Raw genomic sequence first — 23300 nt, 5'->3', positions numbered from 1 at the left:
ATGCTAAAGAATTAAAAAAAAAAAAACCATAAACATTTCTAAAAGCTCGAACTCAAATGCTCCGAGACCTATTCCACTGTGTGAGGGTGAGGGGTTGAGGGTGAGTGAGGGTGAGTGAGGGTGGGTGAGGGTGAGTGAGGGTGAGGGGTTGAGGGTGAGTGAGAGTGAGGGTGAGGGTGAGTGAGGGTGAGTAAGGGTGAGGGTGAGGGTGAGTGAGGGTGAGTGTGAGTGAGGGTGAGTGAGGGTGAGTGAGGGTGAGGGTGAGTGAGGGTGAGGGGTTGATGTTGAGGGTGAGGGGTTGAGGGTGAGTGAGGGTGAGTGAGGGGTTGAGGGTGAGTGAGGGTGAGGGTGAGTGAGGGTGAGGGGTTGAGGGTGAGTGAGGGGTTGAGGGTGAGTGAGGGTGAGGGTGAGGGGTTGAGGGTGAGTGAGGGTGAGGGGTTGAGGGTGAGTGAGGGTGAGGGTGAGTGAGGGTGAGTGAGGGTGATGGGTTGAGGGTGAGTGAGGGTGAGTGAGGGTGAGTGAGGGTGAGGGTGAGTGAGGGTGAGTGAGGGTGAGTGAGGGTGAGGGGTTGAGGGTGAGTGAGGGTGAGGGTGAGTGAGGGTGAGGGTGAGTGAGGGGTTGAGGGTGAGTGAGGGGTTGAGGGTGAGTGAGGGTGAGGGTGAGTGAGGGTGAGGGGTTGAGGGTGAGTGAGGGACCGCAAAGCTATGGGGGGCAGAAATACCACAGGAGGGGGCTATAGCATAAATACCACTGGGAGTTGATAGAGCGGGAAAACGGCCAGAGATTTGCAGGGCAGAGAGAGCACCACAGCGAGACAGCAAGGTGCGAACTGTGTGAGATATTGTGACCGGCGCACGGTGGGGCATTCCCAGGGTAGAAACGCACTGGGACAGTGGCAGGACAGAGAACCCGTGCGAAGCTGGAATGGCAAGAAGATCTCTGGGGTTGGTATGGGTTGAGTACCACTAAGGCTGGTAGGAGGGGTGTACCACGTGAGACTGGGGAGTGTGAAATAGGAGCAGCTTTGTGAAAAACGCCGGAGGGTGGTCCGTGGAGAATTTGGAGATTATTGAAAGCATGGCGGCGCCCCCAGATATTCTTGTTCTGCGTACAGTGTTGTGGACGCGCAAATAGCCGGAAATCCGTGAATTGCTCACGGCAGCAGCGGCGGTGTTGCAGGACTCCTGCATGGTGCTTGCCAGAACTTGGATAACTTCAGAGAATACGGATAAAGTACATTTCAATGCACGCAGGAGACTCCAGGAAAAGGTGCAAGGCGCACCGAAAATGGAACTGCCTGACAGGATGCAGATTTAGAAGGTCGCGTGCCAAATGCAAATAATTAAGACAGTGTTTGGCCTGTTCTTGTAGTCCTTCTTTAGTTTCCGTGGCTCGCATGCTGGCTGGTCGGCGGCTGCCCCGGAGCATGCTGGGATCGACATGGATGCCTTCGATCTGTTCCGAAAGCTCGGAGCCGGGGCTAAGTTTGACGTGCGACGCTTCAGTGGGGATGCGGAGCGGTTCAAGGTGAGGTCTGCTACGGTTAGGAGCGGAGCTAGAAGTTGGTATATGAATTTTCACTGGCAGTTTTCCGGTAGAGAACTTGGATTGTTTTGAAGGTCTACTCAGTGCACACAGGCGTGCACATCAATTATGTGGCACTGAGTGTGTGAGGGTGCAGTGTGTGTGAGGGTGTAGTATGTGTGAGGGTGCAGGGTGTGTGAGGGTGCAGAGTGTGTGGGCGTAGTGTGTGAGGCCTAAAGTAATTTGAGGCTGCAGTGTGTGTGTGGGCTAAAGTAGTGAGAGGGCGCAGTGTGTGTGTGGCCTAAAGTAGTGTGAGGGCGCAGTGTGTGTGGCCTAAAGTAGTGTGTGGGCTCAGTGTGTGTGTCATAAAGTAGTGTGAGGACGAGTGAGGACGAGTTCCAAGCCTGGTAGAGGAATGTTGGCTCGGTCATATTCCACAGGAGGCGCCCCAGCCAGGCTGGTGGTATGACACCAGCAGATGCAATATTTAGCAATCAGACAGTGTCAGAGAGGAAACGGACAGTCTGGCTGCGAGCAGAAGGCGTCAGAGGCATGGAGTGGGAAATCAACACTGGAGGAGACAGAAGCCCGTGAAGAAAGCACACATGAGATGGAGGAGCAGAAATCCGGAGGAAGAAAGCTTGAGAAAGTTGAAGGATGGAAGGATAGGGAGAAAGATGCAGATAAAGTCAGTGAGGAAGGAAAAAATGGGGAGAACGGAATGGACCTAGAGCAAGAAATACGGAGTTAAAAGGCATAGAGGAGGCTGAGAGCACGTGGCTAACTGAGAACATCTAAGCGGCCGAAAGGGGATAAAGGAGGTGCGAGTGCACGCCGAGGTGAAGGACTGTGCTAGAAGGGAGGGGGAAATGCCAATAGCAGAGGAGCCTGCAGGCTGTTTAAGGCAGATGGTGTCTGCGCGCAAAGTACTGGGCGAGAAGGGAGGGGGAAATTCCAGCAGCAGAGGAGCCTGCAGGCTGTTTACGGGAAATTGCATGAAAAGGGTGGTTCATAACATTCAGAAATCCGGAGGAAGAAAGCTTGAGAAAGTTGAAGGATGGAAGGATAGGGAGAAAGATGCAGATAAAGTCAGTGAGGAAGGAAAAAATGGGGAGAACGGAATGGACCTAGAGCAAGAAATACGGAGTTAAAAGGCATAGAGGAGGCTGAGAGCACGTGGCTAACTGAGAACATCTAAGCGGCCGAAAGGGGATAAAGGAGGTGCGAGTGCACGCCGAGGTGAAGGACTGTGCTAGAAGGGAGGGGGAAATGCCAATAGCAGAGGAGCCTGCAGGCTGTTTAAGGCAGATGGTGTCTGCGCGCAAAGTACTGGGCGAGAAGGGAGGGGGAAATTCCAGCAGCAGAGGAGCCTGCAGGCTGTTTACGGGAAATTGCATGAAAAGGGTGGTTCATAACATTCACATTAGAAGAACCACACCAGTCAGCAGAGTAAGACCATCTGCAGCGTCTAAAGACAGGAGTGTAGCCAGCAGCATCAGAGATCAGTTGCACTACTTAGTTGCGTTATGTATTTTAAACATGCACAATTTATATTGGTATGTATGTTAAACGTACACACACTTTAATTTCTTTTACAGCATGACTGCTCATGTGGCTCCACATGGCGCCATCCTTAAAAGTTACCGAACAGTGCGATGGTCGTTAGATGAGTGCCATGCTGAAAGCAAAATGTTTTTAAAAGTTACTGACAGTGCGGTGGCCTTGATATGGGTGCTAAGAGGGGCGGCTTGAGAAACAAGGCAGAGCGCACCATATGGAGAGGGAGGGGGGTGGCAGTGGGAGGGTGATTGATGGGCGGGGCAGTGCTGGGGAAGCCTTTGATGTGGCCTGGCGGCCGTGGAAGCCGGGCCTTTGAAGTGAAGCTAAGCTTCACTTCGAAGGTGTCGGAGGAATGCGGGCGGCTGTGCACGCGCTTTTAAGCTCAATGCGCATGCGCATTGAGCTTAAAAGTCACGGGCACTGCAAGGAATCGCCACGATTCCTTGCAGTGTGGATAAAGAGTGGATGAGCCCCTATAGGCTCGCTTGCTCCATGCGCATGCGCATCGACAGGCGAGACCTAAAAACTCCCTTTTACTAACAGCATTTGCATTGTGCATTCTGCATGTGTTTGCAGTCAATTTACTGATTGAACCAGCAATGGAGAATAACTGGTCTTTGCATCAATTTTACATGCACTTTCCCTGCACTATTTTTTTTTTTCTTATTGGTGCCACTTTTTAAGAAGGGGTGATAAGGGACAATGCAGATCTCCAAATAGTGCTTTTTGTGCTCAAGTACTAAAACAGGCACAAAGACTCTTATTGTGCATTTTGCCGCTAGTGTGAGAGCCCAACAGTGGCCCTCATTGTCTGCATCTTTAGCTCTAACCAGTAACAGCCCAAGCTTGATTGTCATCCCTCTAACCAATATACAGCCAATATAAAGGCATCCTTACTTAGGGAAATTATATGCTGCATGAATATAAGCAGTTTGAAATAACATGCATGAGATCCCTTAAATAAGCAGTGAAGGACATTGTGTCATTCTCATAACTTAGCTGTGTAAAATTTAAAAAAAGGAGTAGCTGTATTGACTCCCTTGTGTCCCGAGGTATAACACACCTTCCCCTGCCTGCATTTTGCTATGGTAGCAACTTTTGATATAATTAGGACTGACTCCACACATATGCCAGTGCTTGCCGAAAGCTTTCCACTGTCTGTCAGTCACTTGCCAATGTCGATTTAATGCATGGCTTAAAGTAATCTTGGAGTGCTGCATTTAGTTATTATCATAAATACTGGACTGCATGTACCAGAATGCATAGGAAACTAAAAAGATAAGACGAAAGACTCACAACCAACAAATGCCAATTTGATCTCATTGGGTGCTTGCGATATTATTGTACCATGTGGGATGTCTGACAAAAAGTAATATCTCTTCCATCTGCCAAACTTGCAATTCCCCCACTTTCTTCGGGAAAGCACTAGGGGCATATTACCAACAACTAGCGATAATTATCGCTAGGTTGGCTTAGCGGCAATAATTTTATCGCCGTGTAGCGACAATTTTTATTGCTTAGGAGCCTTGATATTATCAAGGTTTATCTCCTAACCGATAAAAATCGGCTGAAATGCATGAATATCGCTGAAAAGTCAGCGATATTCAGGCATTACCGTGCAAATGCTCTTAGCCATGTTATCCACCTCCCATTGGATAACATGGCTAAGAACTGCTCAGGGCAGGTGTTAGCTTTTGGAGATATTCGCGCTTAGCGCGAATATCTCCAAAAGTTGGTAATAGGAGATAGCGATATTAGCGACTGTTTCCAGTCGCTAACATGTTGGCACGCCCACTTTGCATGTCATTAGTGATAAATTTCTCTGATATGCAAAGCGGGGCCCAAGATGGTCGCTATCTCCTACTAGCTGTCGCTAACTGGTGTTAGCGACAGCTAGATAATAGGGAGATAATTTTATCTCCGCTTTCTTGGCTTTAAAGCCAAAAAAGCAGAGATAAATCCCTTGATAATATACCCCTAGATTTCCAATGGCAGAGTTTCTGTTGGCTCAACTGGCAGACACCTCTAATTGATGACCCATCTGCCTTAGGGCTATTGGTCAACGTATTGCAGTCGTCCAATCATATATTTTTCCTGTTTGCAAACACGAGGCTACGTTTGGCGGTCCTGAATAGGAAGCTAAAGAATTTACCTACATAGACTGGCAGACAATTTACATCACTACAGGGCCATTTATCCTTGTTTTTTAATAACAAACTTCCAGCTTGGAAGTTTGTTTTTGAAAAACAAAATACTTTGCTGAATGGGCGCTCTAAGCATGATGCGGTATCTGCAAAGTATCTGCAAAGCTTCCTTGCCTTCAGCTGAAGAGATCTCTAAATGAGGTGGGCAGCCTTTTCCAAGAGGAGTCGAGGGCATCCCTCTGCTGACCTGGAGGACCAGCAGTCTCTCCGCCATAGTCTAAATAAGCTACAAAGTCCCTTCGGCGAGACATTATACTCTGCCTAGGCCACAGGAAGTGGTGAACAGCAGGTTTTAAGCACTCCTTAGACTCTGAGGAGGTCTTCTTTGAGCCTAAGGATGTACCACACCCTATCCTAACTCAAGGAATGCAATGTGAAATGATACCTTTACAAAAGTATACCTTATCTAAACTCACAATTCATATAACAAAATGAGTTCAAGATACTGGAGAGAAATTTTTTTACAAAACGTCAATTGAGGGTAAGTTAAATGGACAAATAATGTGATATTTTGTGTAAAAAACAATTTTTCACTTCCTTACGAAGCCTTTGTCACCAATAAGAAACACCTTTCCTGACAGCAAAAATGCAAGAGAAACATATATGCAGAAGCAGATTTGCCCAAGACTAATTTGGCGCAGGCATCCTTAAATCCAACAGATCACTTCCCCAAAGCTTTGCCCAAGTTGCACATGGCATCCGTACCTAGGAGGGCACAGTGAGCGATGCTGAACAAACCAAGTTGGCCTTTTATTGACCACCACTTCCATAAAATAGTCCGGGCTCCCTAAATACCCCTTAATTATAGCCTGTTAAAATGAAGCCAGCCGCAGCTCCTGACTTTATGACTTTACTTCACATCGCTGTAAAACGCGGCTTTTCAGTTACTTTTAAGTTTCCAAAGTGACAGATGTCACAAAAGAAAAGATTGTGTGTGTTCATTAGGTTCTCCTTCCTTCAGTTGGGTGTTTTGTTACAACAATGGTCCTGCAGAAGGTGCTTTATGACATTCTTTGTCCTTGGGCACTGCATGCCTTAGCCCCCAGGGTAGCCAGGCGCTGAACACTCGTTGTTAAGTGCTGATAACAGAACCTTTGCACAGGGAGTCCTGAAATGGGCCTGGCTACTTATATTTAATAGAAAGACTTGATTTATTAGGAGTCAATCAAACCCCTAGGAGTGTGAGATTACATAGTGTTGATGCCGGCTATATAAATTCACTAATCCACACACATGAATTTTTTATATTCTATGGAAACATGTGGATTCATAGCAAGTGGTCTGAGCACTTTGGTCGGGGCCAGAAAGCATTTGACACCTTGAGGTAGAACATGTGCACAGCACCAGTGCTCAGGGCACCTGACATCTCCAAAGAGTTCTTCATGCAGACAGATGCATCAGAGCATGGCATTGGGGCTGTTCTCTCACAGCTGAACGAGAAGGGCTTCGACCAACCTGTGGCCTTCATCAGCAGGAAGCTCCTTCCCCAGGAACAGAGGTGGAGTGCAATAGAAAGGGAAGCCGTTGCAGTTGTACCTGGCCACCGAAGAAGGTGAGGCCATACATATATTGGGACTCACTTCTGGGTTTAAATAGATCACAAACCCCTCAGATGGCTAATGCAGATGAGGGATGGTACTCCCAAACTCTTGAGGTGGTCCATCTCCCTACAGGAGATTTTCAAGAGAGCATGTAATAGTTTATTTTACATGCCCTGGACATAATGTTGGCTGTGATTGCAGCAGCTTTAAATGTCGAACATAAATAGAATCACCTCGACTTACGTCACATGAAAGACATATAATTCAGAAAGTATGTGAAAGAACGATTCATATGTCATGCCCTGGGAAGAGAGCTCTGTTCAACCAGGGGGGCTTCAAGATGATATGAGACAGCGTACACCAAAGGGAGAATTATCGCAAACAATCTCCTTAGAGGTCCAGGTGCACGTGAGACACTTCCCCTGGGAGGTAGTCAGAGGCCTCTGGGTAAGATCATGTAAGCCATCAAGCAGTCAGGAAGATGGTTTGGGAGAGCAGGCCTTCTCCAGGTGGGAGAGCGTCATTAGCGCAATAACAGTTATTTATTAACTCTAGTAGCCTAGAGGCTTTCTGAACCAGACTCAAAACAAAAATACTGTACCTTTAAAGACCTAGGTGACCCCTCTGAGGGGCACAGAGTATTGTCATGGAACTCACAAAGTAACAATCATGCTTGTTTGTTTGTTTTTGGCACCTGTTTTCAGAGAAGGATGTTTTTTTCTATCAAGTTACCTACTTGCTAATCTTCTTGGTAATGAGCATTTCCTCCTCCAGGGTGAAAAGATCAGGTGTGAATAAAAGATACATTGCTTGTCCAGTACCAAGTTATTTAATGTAGAGGTGCAACACAGGCCCCTTCGGGTATCAGAGGACCGCCCCCACCTCCCAGGAGACTCCATCTCGACACAAAACCTCTCTGTAGGCGTTGTCAAGTCAAGAGCAGTTTTAAATATGATATTTCTACTTTTATACTTATTGATTTGAGTCAAGGTGGTGTGTTGGCATTTGGCTGGAATGTGGCTGCTGAAATTTTGCAGTAAATCGCCCTGGGCAGTGGAGGGTGTGTGTGTGCGTGTGTGTGTGTTTGGGGGGAGGGGGCGATGGGCGGAGGGGGTTGAGGGGAGGGCAGCCTGTGTACATTTTTGTCAAATCTGGAAGCGCAGTTACATCAGGTTCCGCAATACAATAGCAACGAGAAAGAGAATGGGCTGCTCTCTGAGAGGCAGAGGTGATAATAAACGAAGAAAAGCTCAGTCGAAACCAATCTTTTTTTAAACGACAATGAACTTCGAACCTGTAGAGTCCTAGCATGAACACGGTCTAGTGTTCAAGAGTGTTTGTATTACACTTTACACCCACCCACCACAGACGTCATGGTGTCACATGACGCTGGCAATAAAAGGGGCCGAGCGCACGTGCTCGTGGCCATTCCCACTACCCCTAACTGGTGTCTGTGTCCACATCATTGCTGCTATATACCATGCGGGCCTAGTGCCCTTCTCAACCCCTACAATGGCGACGAGGCCGGTAGTGCAGCCCATGCGTGCCACTACCCACAGCCAATATACAAGAAAAAGGGGAAGAGAGCTGCCCGCCTAGAGGGCATCCCCTGCAGCAGGGCGCAGCGTGCCGAGAAGCCGGTGGGCACGTCGGAGCCCCGCAGCGACCGGGAGCCCCACAGCAAGCCGACCGGAGCCCACCCGCGTCGACCGCCACCAACGAGTGCCACCAAGCAACAGCGGACCGCCCAGAGCCCACCTGCGACGGCCGCGAGGCTGAAAACCCCACCGGAGAGGTGCACGGGCCGGGCGGAGCCCACCCGCCGCGACCGCGACGGAGCATCTGGCCCGCCGGCCGAAGGTGAGCCCCAGGGGCGAAGTGCCCGCCATAAACTATGCCACTGATAAGCAGGACCGGCGGAGCCCACCCGCGGCCTGCCCGAGTCGTTCCCTGCCCCCGCCGCGTGTGTGCTTAGAAGCGGTGGGGCACAGAGACTAATGGCGGCGTGAGGAAGTGCGGCCGGACCCGCAACGACCGTCAACAACGAGGGGGAGGGAGCGGAGTAGCTAACCGCCTCCCGACCCCCCTCGCAACATGATCCGGGCCAGTGGCCCGCCAGTAGCGCCCCCCCCCCCAAAGGAAGACTCTGCAGCGCCAGCGGAGCCCACCCGCGGCCCGCCGGTGGCTCCCCAACAAAGACACTACAAGCCGTGCCAGCGGAGCCCACCCACAGCCGGCGGTACCCCCGACAAAGGACACGCACTGCAGAACCAACGGAGCCCACCCACGGCCTACAACAAGCAAGGCAGGTCTCCGCCGCGCAGCGTGTGCATAGTGAAGCTGCTGCGGCGGGAGACCAGAAAGTGGAGCCTGCAGGGCCGGATCATTACCGGCATTTAAATAGACAGAGCCGGCGGAGCTCACCCGCGGCCTGCCTCAAGTGCCCCCGCCCAGCGAGGAGTGAAGGGGGCGACGCGCTTCCCCTGCCTGTGGGGAACACCACCATTTCTCCTCCCCCGCCCGCGTGAGGACTGCCAGAGGCTGCCGCGAGCGGGGAGGGGGGAGAAGTCTGAAGCGCCTGCATGCGGCCAGGAGCCGCCGAGTCCATATGTGCCCTCACAGCGACAGGAAATGAAAGTGCCGGTGCACCCGGCACGAACCCCCCCCCCTTGGTGCAGATCACTTTAAGCACAACAGTGCCTTACACCGCAAACCTGCCCCAAAGAAAAGTGTGCAGAACACCTTAAACACAGCAGTGCATTCCACAGGAAATCTGCCCCAAAGAAAAGTGTGCAAAAGGAAAGAGACTCACTGTGCATCAGCAGCAGCTCCAGCCCCACGTTTGCACTGAGGGATGGACGATAGAGTGCAAGGACAGGGAAGAAGGTATTTAGCAAAGGAAGCTGCTGCCAAAGTGAAGTATACCGCCATCTAGTGGCCAGAGAGGAAAAGGGCACCTGCATCAATAGGCAAGACAACAAGCACTGCACACTACAAGTCCATTCCGCAAGAGCAAGGGGTAACAGACTAAGACTAAACAACGCCCCTAAGGAGAATTTACGACTGCGCAGCGAGTAAGGGCGCAACCATGCAGAAGACACCCACAAACACCAGCAAGGAGTCGGCAGCAGCCACTTCCAACGCGACGTGGGAAGAGGCACCAATGCCTCACTAGGCATCCAAGCACTCACAGGACGTCTGGAGGAAACGACTGCCAAGCGCTGGAAGAACGTCCAGGGAAAAGACTGCCGCGATCAAAGGACGGAGAGAGCAGCGATGCCTTGTGGCCACAGGCGCTCACCGCAGCATCAACTACTCCCGCCAACGGTCCAAAGCATCAAGTACCTGACAACAGCCAAGGCAGCAAGTACCCAACGTCACGCAACAGGCGTCCCAGAACCCTGAACAGTGCGCAAACAAAGCGCCACGTGGCGACGCACAGCCACCGCAAGCGAAAGAAGAGCGCAGGCAGCGCCATCGCGCAGAACAATCTTCGCGGACGACCCCACGACATGGCGCCTCCAAGGAGCCGATCCGCAAAACGATCGCCCATCAAGTGCCGACCCGCGACAGATCCATGGCGCCTCCCAGGAGCCGATCCGCAGAATGATCGCCCATCAAGTGCTGACCCACAACGGGTCCCTAGGAACTGTTGTAGCGCAAAGTCCGACAGGACGACCGAAAGCAACCTGCTAGGCATCGGCAGAAGTGGACCACCAACCGGTCCAGGACGTTCAACCATGAAAAGGTCTACGGACGTGGACCCCCGAACGTCACCAACAAGCATCAAGAAAGAAAGCATCCAGAAAAGAAGGTTCGCGACACCAACTCTGGCTGCTGAGGAAGAAGGAGAAAGTGTCCCCGACGGGGACAAGACCAGGGGTACACATGCAGAGTGCGCGCACTGCATGGAGGACCCAGGTCAGGAGAGAAGACACAAGATCGGTCCAAGTGATGTCGTGATGCAGGAGGAAGAAAAGGAGAGATCTGAGTGGCACGTCTGCCACTGCGAAAAGGAAGAAAGAAAAGAAGAGATCTGAGTGGCACGTCTGCCACTGCGAAAAGGAAGGAAGAAAAGGAGAGATCCGAGTGGCACGTCTGCCACCGTGAAAAGGAAGGAAGTATATCCATGTGGCCTGTTGCCACAGTTAAGAGTAGAAGGAGAAGTCAGTGCGAAGCAACGTCCCCACAGGGAACCAACTAAGGAAAGAGAGAGGAGTGCAGGAAGACCACTCACACTCCCGAAGAGAAGGGAGGCGACAAGTGCCAGGACAACGGTGCGAGGAACACGAGGCCGGAAGAACACCAGTGGCAAAGAAGACCAGCTGACAGACGATGTTTCCGCACACCCAAGATCTGCGGAGAGGAGCACGCGAGACCGTTTGTGACATCCACCTTTGGGGTCACACAGGACACTGGACACATGCCAGCCGTGGTGACTCAGGGGCAGAGGCCTCCGGGACGCAGTCCCCGCGACGAGAGACGGTCCTCCGACGCCCATCCGAAAGGTCCGGGGAGGGCGAAGACATCGCAAGCAAAGACAGAAACCAACAGCTACCTTGGGACGAGGCTGCGGAATCTGAGGTGAGGCACATGGTCTGCTACATACCCCCACTGACGGCGGCGCAGGAGCAACCTGATGTGGCACATCCAGCCCAGCGCAAATCCGAGAAAGAGGACCTCAAGGATATCCCGTGGCAGGGGAACACCGACGAGAGGGGTCATCCTAGTGAGAGGGATGCCTTGCAACGGATCTGCCTTTTGCCAAGTAGGACACAGACTACAAGTGAAGCTAAGGCCGAGACCGGAAATCGTGCATCATTCCCCGGCGAACGACAAGAACTCTAACTGCACCCGTCGCCATGGAAGTGAGCAAAAGAAGGACTGTGAGGACAATCTTGTCGCAGAGTCGTCGATAGACTGGTTCCATCGAGCACCCCCAAACCGGTGCCACTGTGAACTGACGTTCCCCGCAGCAGATTGAACATTATCTGTGATGCCAAGCAGCGGCGGATAAAAGGACTCAGCGGAAGTTGAATACTTTACTGCATCCTGATACAGTTTGTTTTCCCACAGGTTGATTTCTGTATGTGGGTTTTTGCGATTAAAAAATGGGAGGGATGTAGAGTCCTAGCAATGAACACGGTCTAGTGTTCAAGAGTGTTTGTATTACACTTTACACCCACCCACCACAGACGTCATGGTGTCACATGACTCTGGCAATAAAAGGGGCAGAGCGCACGTGCTCGTGGCCATTCCCACTACCCCTAACTGGTGTCTGTGTCCACATCATTGCTGCTATATACCATGCGGGCCTAGTGCCCTTCCCAACCCCTACAGAACCCACCAGCCGTGACAGCCCGAAAGCACCCGGAGGTGAGCGGCAGCGGGGCCAATGGCGCTTCCCTCCGTCGCTGGTAAAGCCCTGCGGTCCCCACAAAGGAGCCCGTGCTGCAGGCGGTAAAAGCCTCTTCGGGGTTCTGACAGGAGCCAGAAGCGCCCCCATTCTGACGCATGCTCCGTGCTGTCAGCGGATGCCCGCCGTGGCATTGTACAGGCCCGCTCGGAACAGCTGGGGAACCATTATCATGCGCACAATTCACGTCACTTAGAGCGCGCGCCGCTACGCAGCGGCTTCCTGCAGAGATGGCTGCAGTTAAACCTTACGTACACGGCCCAATTAAGTGTCAGTTTGACACTGAGCAGCCAATAGTTACCTTTGGGCGCCGGATGAGCAGCTTCCTATTTGCTCGACCCTGTGGGCTTCCTATAATTCAAGGAAAAACTGGGGTCTTTTCTTCTCTAAATAGTTTCTCTCACTAATTCCAGTTGCTCTTCTCCGCGCTCATCTTATCGTCATGTGTCACCTTACTCACTGCCTTCCTGCATAGATGGCGTTCTCTGTAACACCTTATTTTCTCTTTTTGAGGATAATCTTTGTCCTTTAGCTGATTGGGGACCCCTGAAGGGTCGGAGGACTCCTGAAAGGTTGGAGGGCCCCTGAAAGGTTGGGGCCCCCTGCGCCACAGGGGCTGCAGGGTCATGTGTTACACCCTTGTGTAATATGCTTTGCTGCTCCCAACGCTAGTATTCGCCATGAAGCATTGAATAAATAAAAACATATGCTTCCTCCTAACAAGAAGGTAACGCTATGTGATGAAAACTGTGATGTGGGCATCTTTGCCAATACCCTGGGGCACTACCAAGACATTTAAAATATCCCTCACTTTGAACCAACCCTCTGATGGTACAAAGCATGCAATGCAAGTAAGTCTGAACCTCCATAGAAGAGCTCCCTTGTCACTTCCACCGAAGCATCTATCCATCATCATTTCACCCTTCTTCTACCTGCTGATACTCACTATTCGGTTATCCATTCATTCTTTCATCCATCATTGAAACTTTCACCAGTCAATCCATCTATTAAACATTCCATCCATCTAGCTATCCTTTCACACATCCATCATCCATACATCCATCCAGCCATCCATTATTTGACTTACACATCCATCAATAAAGCCTTTCAACCATCAATTGTTCCTTTTGTCCAGCAATTCATCCTTCCACCATCCGTTCAACCTCTCAGACTTCCATGTACTATGCATCCATCCATTCATCCGCTCATATTTCTATTTACTATGCCATCCGTTCACCCACACATCATCCATCCTCTCAGACTTCCATTTACTTTGCATCCATCCATCCACTCATATTTCTATTTACTATGCCATCCGTTCACCCACACATCATCCATCCTCTCAGACTTCCATTTAGACAGCCATCCATCTCAGATTTCCATTTACTCTGCCATCCTTTCATGTGTGTGTGTAGTTGAGCTTATATAGCGCACAGCTACCCGCAGTGGGTTTCCCGGCGCTTGCTTAGGGAACCCTTCCTGGTATTCCCCTGTGAGATAGCAGGGTATCCACAAGGTGAAAGTCAGGCATCCCACCACGAGGGGCCGTTGTGGAGATTAAGCAAGCTATTGCCCAGAGTCGCAGAGTGTGAACCCGTGAGTCGAGAAGGCACCGGGGCGAGAATTATCAAGTCCGTGGAATTTTTAGCCCAAGACCCCGCCGAGGCGGGGAATTGAACCCTGGTCCAGGACCGATCTCAGCTTCCGGGTCTGCTGCCTCTAACCCCTGAGCCACACTTCTCCACTTTTCATCCGCCGATCTACACATACTTCCAGTCACTCATCCACCCACACAGCCACCCATCCTCTCACTCACTCAACCACACAATTTTCCACCTACTCAGCCACCCATCTTTTCACCCGCTTATCCATTCATCCTTTCACGCATCAATCCTTTCACACACACATTCATCAAATCCATCCATTCACACCCATCCTTTCACCAGCCCATCCCTCCCTTTACCCACTCATCCACCCTTTCACTCGCTCATCCACCCTTTCACTCGCTCATCCACCCTTTTACTCGCTCATCCAGCCTTTTACTCGCTCATCCAGGCTTTCAGCCACCCATACTTTTACCCACTCATCTTTTGACCCTCTATTGCATCCACTCGTTCATCTTTCTCTCCTTTTTCTAGAAACACACATTTCTTTCTTGCTTTTAGTTAACTATGAAACCTCCTCTGCCAAGTTTCAGGTAAGAGGCCCATAAAAAACCACCCAGCTGTAGCTGCAAAAGCAGGGGTGTTTGCTACGCCCATGATGTGGAGTCTGTCTCAGAGACCACGAGGGGTTAATTTCTTATGTATATAGCTCAACAGAAATATTACAAGATATCCATCAACAATCTGGATAGCTCCTCCCTTCCAGGGGCAGCTGGAACTCTATGGGGAGGTGGGTGTTTGACTAGTGATTCCTGATTACAATAAGGGCCTGCTTAGAAACCAGGAAACATTAAGAAAATCAGAAATACCTCATTCGATTACCCGGGTTAGTCCTCATTTCACACAGTATTTCTTCTAGAGATTTCACTACACACCCGTGCTGTTCCCATGGGACGGAGCCAGTAACCTCTGAGCAGGTATATCTACACAAAATAAAGATTGTGAGATAAAGGTGACAAATCCCCCAGGTTTCAGCTTGTTTCCGCGAGACAGAATGCACTGGTCTCTCTGATGGAACGCAGATTGAATTCCGCACTGGAGCCAGCTTTGAACACAGAGCCTGCACAAGGCCATGAACATTTTGAACTAGACACCTCAGCCGATTGTAAGCCAGGGGTGTCAGGCGCCCAGGAATTTCTGAATGTCGAGCATTACTTGTTGTTGTTCTACTTGTAAAAGTATCCCAAAGCCATCCAAATTAGACATGTTCAAGAATTCGGCACGCTTGGTGCTGTTCATTGTTTGGAGGGGTTAGTGGGTTTCTTCATTCAGCTTAATCTGGGGTGTGTTCTACTGGATATTGCCCCCTAGAAAACTGACCTAGAAGACCATTGTGGACGTAATATTGAGAGACAAACGTTAGGAGGCAAATACATCCAGAGAATCCTAGATTTACTATTTCTAACTCCACATCTACAAATTTCTGTAGGTTACATAAATTTGGACTCAGGTAGAGAAAGTCTATACTATCTTACTTATCGGTATTTTAGTTTCTATATTTCGCCCTAGCTATTCTGAGCCATCAATATTCTAGTTTTCATCTTCAGGGTGCACACCATGGTAAACGTTTGATACAAAAAAAAGCTTTTGTAAGAGAAGTATTTTGCAAAACGTTCTTCCACTAAAAGTGAGTGATTTGCTTAGTTGTTCTCCAGTTAACTTACATTTACCAGAAGTTTCCTCTCGCTGTTGGCTGTTTGTTCTTTTTAACTCTGCAAAGTTTGTAAAGTTTAGGAAGATTGCAAAGTTTTTAAAACAAGCTTTGCATGGTTGCAGTGCCAAATGATTCCATTTGCATGCCCCGAATCCACATACCCAATGTTCTGATGTAACTTACTAGGTTACTGATGCTACAATTTACACAATTTTCAAGTCAAACACATTTCTCTGATGGGCAGCTGACGGTCTCCTTCGGGAGATGTCCATGGGGCTTTCTGTGGGCCTTCATTGCCCAACTCAAAGTTCAAGAACAGAAACACTTCTGTTTTCAGTGACCCTGAAGCAAAGCTTCTCGTGCACACTATTATTCAGACTCAGAAGTGGCATTGTAACATCACAGGCCTCCCCAATCTAGGAATACTTTGAGTCCCCGCCCCAGAGATTCCACCAGGCATCACCCGGGGAAATGTGTTGGGGAACAGAGTGTGAACTTTGTAAACTAGCTGTAAGATTGATTGGAATCAGGACCGTAGTTTTATATTGAGACTCACTGGATGAAATACTTAATGAATGTCTCTGCATACCTCCTGGCTGCACAGGGAAAATGGGCAGTTATAATGAAATGAGCAATGAGGTGAAACATGCCGTGCTAGACCAGCATTAGTATGAAATAGCAGCACGCGCCTGAAAAATAAGGAGAAGCGCGTTAGGCCTGCTATTGGGGATTCGAGGCGCTACATGAAGAGTGACACAAAATAATGCAAGATCCATGCTCCCCAGTTCTCCTCCCCTGTCGAGACCAGCTGCACGTAGGCGAAGTAGCAGGAGTCCAGATGTGCGAGTGCTGCTCACATCTGTCCCCTGTGCGGGGGGCGGCGAAGTTCGCAAGAGTCCGAGCGCACCGCGCTGTAAATCAAGCCCCTTCCTGCCTTCCTTTCCCACCAGGAGCATGAGATGTGGACTCAGCTGACAGTCGGAAGCTCGGTCGGTAAACGCACATCCCTTCTTCCCAAACACAAGCCCAGCTGTTTAGGAAGATAAAATGAGGAGCCCCGCCCTGCCGTAATGGCATGACCCTGGTAGAGTAGATACAGAGAGCGTAGCACCCTGCCCAGCACCGCCGAGTGCTTTGTCACGGACATTGGGGGAAGCATACACGCAAACATGGGGTAATGAAGAGGTCAGTATTGCAGACTTTATGTTGTGTCGTGTGTGGAGGTTTTCTCCCCCGCCCCTGTCCTAGGTCCGGGCAGTGTCCGAGGGGCTTACCTCTGCTCGTGTCTCTTCATACAAATGCTAATTGGTCATTTTTTCACACTGGAGGGGATTAATTAAAGCACAATGCGCCCTAAGCCTACAGTGGCCGGCGCCCAGAACTGCTGACATTTCTCGAGAGATTAGCCCATATTTCCCCTCCTTAACCTCATTCCTGCCGCAAAGTGAGGTTTATGTCTGGGACACGCAAGTTAGGCAAAACCATTACTCTGGAAAACTGCAATCGTATGAACTAACTATGCTGCATCACTGGACATTTTTGTGTAAAAATGGAGAATGGAAACGATTTTCTCTCCTAGTAATAATATTAGTCATATACCTTCATACTCGAGTATTTGACCTCAGATAGAAAGAAAGATGAGTTAGTCTATCCCAATGCAGTCTCGTTCCCTGCACAAACGGATACCAACAGGGCCACTTAACATACGGAGCTCTTCTACTTTCCATGGTCCGTTACTTTTGAACAGACAGCGGTAAAGAGAGAAACAGAGTGGGCGCACAAGTGTAGGTGGTGTGAAAACAGTGAATGCAACAGTAAAAGTGAACCAGGTAAATGGGTCAGGCAGCAGGGGCATACTCACTGCAGGATATATCACACTCTGGAGAGGAGAGATGTCAAAGCAGCTGGCAATATAGATTTATGGAAAGGAGGTCCATGTTTAAGTGGACTAATGCAATAGACGCCTGTGTGCTGCCTTGTTGGAAACATAGGCTTGTAGCTGGTCCATGCATGTATGTAACACCTCAGATCCTACGTTTTGAGCACATTGAGTGACATAGGGAAACTATTGCTATGAAGAGGATGAAATAGTGCACAATTACTTGGTTCCAGGAGGGGGTATGTAAGAGAAAGAAACCAGTGTAGAGGCAGGAAGTGCCTGTTCAGTTTCACGAAACCTGCCCGCACATTGCAAGGAGCTGAGGAACATTTTCCCTGCATGGCCTAAGACAGAAACCAGCAGGCAACAATAAAGCCGCAGCGAGACTCGTCACAGGCTCAAAAAAACACTCGCATATCTCCCCGGACTTTAAATCACTGAACTGGCTACCTTTTGAAGCCAGAATACAACTAAAAATCGCATGCATGACGCACAAGGCTGTGCACCTGAATTCACCCGCCTACCTCACTCAAAAGCTGACAATTTCGGGTGGCTCCTGAACTACTAGAAGCACAAACAATCTTTTGCTGAAACCTCAAAGATTTCGGAAGGAAAAAACTTATAAACGCTCCTTTTCAGGAATGGCACGCAGGATCTGGAACTCTCTCCCTCCTGAAACAAGGCTCATCTCCTCCAACACAATCTTTAAGAAAGAAGTTAAAGCGATCCTCATGGCAAAATACACATGATCTACTATTCCGTATCACTCATGAATCTGCTCTGTAAGTCCTGCCCGACCCGTGGTCTACTGTACCACCCGTATTATCGAATTACTTAACTGTACACGTTCACTCTTTGTATTTGGTTATAATGTTTGATGCACCTGGTTGATTATGTGTATTGTTATATTGCTGACGCACCTGGTTGACTTTGCACACTTTACCCTCTCCACCTCAACGATCCCTACTTCCCTACTACTATCGCACCTGTGGGACTATACATCCTGCACACACCCACCTCAACTTTGCCCACCTTCAAACTCTAAGTATTCTAAACACGCTTAAGCAAGTATATGCTCCTTATTATTGTACTTTATACTATTGACGCAATTGTTTGTCTATACACAGTGTACCGACACTACCTCACCTGTGACCTACCTCATGTCATTTGACCTACCTATGTAACTAGCACCTTGTACCTAACTACCTCATATATTACTTTGTATATACGCTTTATTACCTTGTATTTTTATCCCCATGCCCTTGTAAAGCGCTCTGATATCTGCAAAGATCTTGTTCGCGCTATATAAAACTTTCAAAATAAAATAAATAAATAAATAAAGCATGGAAAGGTAGCAGACTTGCCAGCAAATATCCAGATAGTAACTTGTCTCGTGGCACACATAGGAGGTACCAAGGATCTCATTCCAGACATCTATCACTCCATCCATACAGCTTCTCTTTCCACCCCTTAGCTCCTGCAAATTGGGATGCATGCCAGTGCAGAGCATGTTGGGTCAGATGAGCACAGGTGCAGCATTGCTTTAGACGAGGCTGGGACTATCCCAGCATTGAGCGAGCAGGAGCGGTGTCTCCCACCCTTTGGGTCCTTGGTTATCCACTCCATCACACCCCATCTTCCTCTTTATTTTCTGCTGTTGTGCTTTCTTATTTCACACTGTCCAAAGAACGATGGAAAGGTCTGATCTACCTTAAATATGAAAAAAATAGGTTTGCTAGCTTCTCGCAGGAACCTTCCGACACATCCTGTTGACTCTACACTGGCCTCTTCATGTACTATATCCATCTCCATGCACTAGGTAGCTCTATGCAACGTCATCTTCACTGTCATAACCAATTACTCCCATAGAGTCTCATCATCTAACTTTGAAGCGCCAAAAAGTGATACTCCAATCCACTTCCAAATGACTAATTTCACTGATTTCAGAAATTTGAAAGGAAAAGGGGATCTGAATGGGTATGTTTCTGATTACACCCAGTCGCGTACTGTCCCTTTAAATTATGCACATTTCTGCAGGGAAAGGCCAGCGGTATCGCTGTGCATTAACTGGCAGTACTCTATAGATGCCCAACAGATTGCTGCTCATTAAACTACACTGAAAATAATGTCAACAGATTGATTGCTTCTTATTAAGCTACATTGAAAATAGTACCAGCAGATGGCCAATTATTAAACTAAACTTGAAATAATTAACCCTGTTTGATCTATATCTTGAATCTCTTGGCAAGATTTTAAGAAATCTGGACTCCGTTATCATCAATATGTGGTTGATACCAAAATCTACCTGAAGATGTCATCCCCTGAAGACATCTGTCATCTCTGCTCCAACCTTGAATAGGATCAGAAATGAATGTCTATCTACCATTTCAAACTTAATCCAATGAAAACTAAATTTCTATTAAACTCCCCCCAAGCCTGTAACTGCACTATCCAAGAGTGCCTTCTCTCCCCTGAACTGGAATCTGGCGACTGTGGAGAATGCCAAATTATTTGGCTTTATCCTTAGTAACAATCTGGACCTTCGGGGCAATTCTCAGCTACGTTCAAAAGCACAGGCCGCCATCTAAGACTACTCTGTGGCCTCAGGCAGTTCATTCATGAGCATGATTTGAAACCTGTGCTCCAGGCACTGGCTCTTTTCAGGATTGATAATAGTAACTCACTCCTCTCTGGTGTCCGTACGCCTATCTAGCTCCTCTGAGAGCAGTGCTGCACGCTGCTGCACGTGTTGTGATAGGTCACAGGAAATTCAACCACTTCGCTCCTATTCTCTGCTCTCTGCATGGCTACCCATTGATACAAGAGCCCAATTTAAGAATCCACACATTGCTCATAATTCCTCCACGACTCCACTATCTCCTACCTTGCTGGAAGTTGAACAACTGTCAAGCGCAACAAGGATTAGAAACGCTGAGGGGCATATTATCAAGGACCGGTGATAAAATTATCGCTGTTTTATCGGCAGGAAACTGCAGATAAAACGGCGATAATGGGCTTGATAATACGCCCTTGTTAATTCCCATAGAAGCCCAGGTTAACATCAGAACATGGGCTTCTATGGGAATTAACAAGGGCGTATTATCAAGCCCATTATCGCCGTTTTATCGGCAGTTTCCTGCCGATATAACGGCGATAATTTTAACACCGGTCCTTGATAATATACCCCTGAGCCCCTCCCCAAACCTTTCTGACTTCTAGGCAAGAATGCTGCACACGGCAGGCTTTCTCAAGTAGTGCAGCAAGGTTTGGGAACACCCTCCCATCAGGCCTTTGCACAACCCCTTGTCTGCTCACATTCATGAGGGAACTTAAAATCCTCCTATGTGGGAGACACTGTGGCTAAAGTAAGGATTGTTGCCCATCTCCAATGTTGACTTGACCGATCTGTCCTATTACGAAATATTTGTTCTCTCTGTTCTCGTGTTTTTTACCTGCTGATTTACCGAGATGGTTAGCTAAATACTTCTTATCTTGTGATATCCCTGATTGTATGACCCGTTTGTTCATTATTTTCCTTTTGCTAATTTTTTCTTTTTATGTTTGATAACCACAACGTACCTCATGCTGTCTTGTGAAGCTCTCTCATGCCCTTGGGCCAAGCCCGTGCTGTATAAAATATGCAATAAATAGAAACAAACTAGAAGCACAAGTAATTAAAATCTAATACTGCGCTATGGGGAAGGTGAGAAAGAGAGGAAGGAACACTTGTGTGTGCGGGAAGCAATTGTACAGTCCAATGGTTCCTGTTAGGAAAGTAGTTCGGAAATCTGGCAATCATTGTGGGCTCTTAACCATCCCATTCTTTTTTGTTTTTCCTGATTACAGCGCACAAATATTATAAGGCTCTCCAAGACACACTGGACTCGCATCGCACCATCAAATACTACTGTGCCTTTATAGACTGGTGTTTTACAGCTCACACTTAGGAGCAGGGCCACCGGAATTATGAGCCACGGGAGGGCCAAATTATGTGGCAGGGTTGAGTAAATTATTAAATTGTTAACAATGCCTGGGCATTAGTCGCACCTCATCAGTACCACTTTAACACCCAACTATAATAATAAGGTACAGAAAGGTGACCAATCGACCTTTGCAAATGGTCTTCCACTGCATGGCAACAAGTGTCAAGTCAATGCATTCTTAGTAACTGTTGAACTGTTAAAGCTAGAAACACGTTTTTTGTTAAAATTTGCAGGTTATGCAGCAGATGTTGGATTATGTGGCAAATGTAGCAAATCTATAATCAAGTGAAAATCGTCACGGCTGCACAATCGCATAACTCCAGTGGCCCATCTCAGGAAGCAGACCTTTGTGTGTAATGCAATAGAGAGAACAGCCTTCAGATACTTGTAAAATAATCCTTGCATAATGGCTCATTGTGTGCCAAAGTTATTAACTGAGGTTGTGCCTTTCTACGAATGGGGGAGCTCTTTACCCTACTGGCTGACGAGGGAGGTATCAGCTAATGGGACGCATTGCATGCAAGGCTCTGACAGACGGGGTGATAGAACTACTTCAGTGTTCATTATCCAGAGACCGCAGCCAATGGAGTTATGCAGCAAGGAATAACTACATGAAGAGGCAGGGTTGACTAAAGAAAATTAAATTAGGCAGAATAATATGGCAACATTCTGTGGCAGAATTATTCCGCTAATTTGAAATTTTAACTCAAATTAACCCTGGCTGGGCAAAAGTTTCACCTCAACAGGACTAGTTTAACAGTGCACTACATCAACCACCAACAAAATGGTGATCAATTAATTGTCGCAAACTGTATGACATAGCGGGGCACAACTTTAGTGCTTTTTTTCTAGTAGCCTGTGATGCATTGGTTCTACCAGCAAACTTCTTCTTTGTTGAAATCGATAATTATATACAACAGATGATTGATTTTGTGGCTTGTGTGGTAAATTCCATTTTACATGGAAAACGCCACACCTGCAGAGTAGCCGAATGCCAGTGGACCTTACTGCTGGGCATGACATTATTATTAGTATTGGTATGGGCGTGAGATGTGATCTGATAGCTCATCAATAAACTGGAGTCCAGTGGATAACCTTGACCTTCCTCGAGGTCCTATCCCACACTGCGATCCGCTGTGCCATCCCTGCAAGGTGGTCTAGATTTCAACTTGCACGACAAGCAGCACTGACACGTGTCATGATAATTTAATGATGTTAAAGAAGGTGTCACTTAATACTCACTAATAACTGAGAAATGGTCACTTGCCCAATCTCTAGAAGGATATCTGGTTGGCCACAGTGTGGCTGTTGCATCTGTCGAGGACTGGAGGGGCTAAACTTTGTGTTACTATCTCATCCCTGTGGAATGCACGAGCAGGCTTGTCTTTCACTGCAGGCAGAGCTGGAAAAGAACCGGGCAGGAGCCAGGGAGACAGGAGGCAACTCTGCTTGGCAGCGATGGGGAGAAATTGAGATGTTACTGGGTCACATCTGCTGTTTCAACATTCCGCCAAATGCCTTGTGGGTTCATGCACCCGTCAATTATTTAATATGAGCGAGGGAAAGGGAGTCGTATTGCCTCACGGGAGCATCAGACTTGCCGTAGCTATTCTTTAGGCCTGTTTACAGCATGTGTAAGTGAAAGTTAATGCGGATATTGCTGGCCGATATCCCCCATCCGGGTATTTCTGAAGTATATTGAGATGCAGAAATCGCAGGATGGACCAACCTTCCATTTTGCTTATGTGAAAATTGTCATGTTAAGTGACTTGCTATTTGGTTTGTGAATAAAGAGCTAGAGACGCTGCTTGTACTTGAGTTTCAAAGCAAGGATGTGTATGATGGCAACAAAAATGCTAGTCATTGACTAATAGC

At 48.3% G+C, this 23300-nt stretch overlaps 1 protein-coding gene across 1 annotated transcript in view; it reads left to right on the top strand.

Annotated features, from left to right (window-relative positions):
• APLN (apelin) overlaps positions 1-23300 on the top strand; it is a 48012-nt gene that overhangs the window by 16943 nt on the left and 7769 nt on the right. The window lies entirely within an intron of this gene.

This window comes from Lissotriton helveticus, chromosome 4_1, assembly GCF_964261635.1.
Source record: "Lissotriton helveticus chromosome 4_1, aLisHel1.1, whole genome shotgun sequence".
NCBI lineage: Eukaryota > Metazoa > Chordata > Amphibia > Caudata > Salamandridae > Lissotriton > Lissotriton helveticus.
Note: the sequence above shows the minus strand (reverse complement) of the source record. Positions and strands in the feature narration are given on the sequence as shown.